Raw genomic sequence first — 2500 nt, 5'->3', positions numbered from 1 at the left:
TATTATATTTATATATTTATATATATATATGTTATATAAATGTTATATACACTGTGCAGGAAATGGTCAAAAAAGGTACTGCAACTATGCAGCTCATTGAAACTGGGTTGCCTATTACCAAATTCGATCTTCACATGAAAGTTTACCAAGTAATAAACAAATATTTTGTAGTATGGTCCAAGTACAGTCATTTTTGCAGCTAAAAATAGCTATTTTTGGAAATTCAAAATGGCGGACCATGGAGAAGATCCCCCTTTTCATGTATGAAAAGTGCAATTTTTCCAGTCATAATGAATACTTAGAATTTGATGCTGGTGGTAAGTATTCATGAAAAAGGTAACATTAGTGAATGGACAGCATGAATTCTGGAAGTAAACAACTAAAAATCTCACACAGTGTCCCTTTAACTATTTCTTCCATTTATCTATCGTGTTATGTATCTAGGTAGATCTTCTTTTGGGCCCACAAGTGATTCATTACATTACATTACATTATATTGCATTTGGCAGACGCTTTATAACCAAAGCGACTTTCAAAAGAGGACATATTCAAGCCAACATCACAAGCAAATACAATGTGCACAGGAGATATACAGAACAACAAGTGCAGTTGCAGAGGGGTTAGTTTTTTTTTTTTTTTTAATTAAAGAGTAAATAACGAGTACACACACACAAACTAACTAAACTAAACATCATGTCAGGAGTCTGCCCTGGGGCAAGGCCAGTTCAAGCATTAGTCTAGTAGATTCTCTCGAAAGAGGAAGGTCTTCAGTTGTTTCTTGAAGGCTGCAAGAGATGTGCTTAGTCTTGCTGCCTCTGGGAGACCATTCCACCAATTGGGTACCACAACGGAGAACAATCTTGACTGGGAGTACCTAGAGCGACTGGATGGCAGAGCCAGACGGCTTGTGCTGGATGAGCGCAGTTCTCTTCCAGTAACATAGGGCGTTAGTAGGTCCTTCAGATAAGCTGGGGCCTTATACCTGGGCTTGATTCCTTAAATGAAATGCAATTAAATGCAATAATGATTTTATTATTTATCTTCCATTTCATATTTCAACTGTGCATACCGGTGCACACTGAGACTTGCATCTGTGGTGTATCTTTCATTTTAATTAATTTGTCATCAGTGCATATTGAATGCTAATGGTGCTTTTACAGTAATGCTTTCACCATCCGAGCTCCTCCCCATCCCCTCCCCTCCCCCCTCGCTCTCCTTTCCTGTGTGTGTGTGTGTGTGTGTGTGTGTGTGTGTGTGTGTGTGTGTGTGTGTGTGTGTGTGTGTGCGTGCGCACGCGTGTGTGTGTGTGTGTGTGTGTGTGTGTGTGTGTGCGCGCGTGCGTGCATGTGTGTGTGTCTGACGTTCTTCTTCCCTGACCCTGTAGAGGCCTCCATTACGTGACAGGACCTGCTCTACAACCCCATTGAGGGGGTCAAAGGTCGTCCCTCCCACACTGGGGCCTGTAATAGGCATTTGCCATCAAGTCATAAGCAGATTGCAGGAGAGCAACCTGGATCACCTAATGAATCGCCCGCCATTTTGACACGGAATTACGCGAAAGGTGAACTCTAATAGATTTATCATTTCGACGTAGCCCTTCGAAGGACTACCCCCCCCCCCCGTCTGTGATGTGATAGGTAGTAAGTAGAGATGTCCGATAATATCGGCCCACAGATATAATCGGCCCGATAATAGCATAAAATGTAATATCGGTCAATATTGGTATCGGATTTTTGACCTTTCAAAACCGATATAATAATGCTTGAATTACTGTACACTTTTCTCCTTAATTATTTTTCTATTTTGCACAGACGATGTTAATATTTGGAAAGCTTTGTTGCATTCGAGAATGCATCTAGTGGGGCATTACAATAAAATTAAGCATATTTTGTTCCAAAACAGCAGATTTGTAATGTTACCTAAAATTTGTTATGAGGAAAAATAACCCACATATATCGGCATCGGTATGGGCTGATATCGGAATCGAAAATTAAGAGTTGGACAATATCGGCATATCGGATATCGACAAAAAAGCCAATATCGGACATCTCTAGTAGTAAGCGTAAGTGATGCCCACACAGCACCGACACCCCTCCTCTTTGCCTTTGTTTTACATATCTCGAGTACCTTTAGTATGGAGAACCCCTGCTAGCTACCCCGCACCGCAGAGGACATCCCCGCTCTTAATCATGCACTCATTCCACTGTTATTTGTGTGACGCTTGGCAAGCTGGATGTGTGGCCCTAATTGGATTCGTGTAATTGTGTGGTCAAAATAAAATCACTCAGTTGATATTCCCTCTTATTTAACCTTTTGCGTGAAGCCAGCGCTGCTGTCTCCATTAGCGGTGACGAAGCACTTACAGTGCGGTTTAGCGGTTTAGCGGCTAGCTCTCAGGCCTAACGTGCTGTGCTGCCTACTCCATTTAATAGCTGTTGGCCCTCTTAAGGCGTATAAATAAGGTGTGAAAAGGCTCTTTGCATTCTGAGGACAAGGGCTG

Source organism: Engraulis encrasicolus, chromosome 9, assembly GCF_034702125.1.
Source record: "Engraulis encrasicolus isolate BLACKSEA-1 chromosome 9, IST_EnEncr_1.0, whole genome shotgun sequence".
Lineage (NCBI taxonomy): Eukaryota > Metazoa > Chordata > Actinopteri > Clupeiformes > Engraulidae > Engraulis > Engraulis encrasicolus.
The sequence above is the reverse complement of the archived record's forward strand: the minus strand, read 5'-3'. Positions refer to the sequence as shown.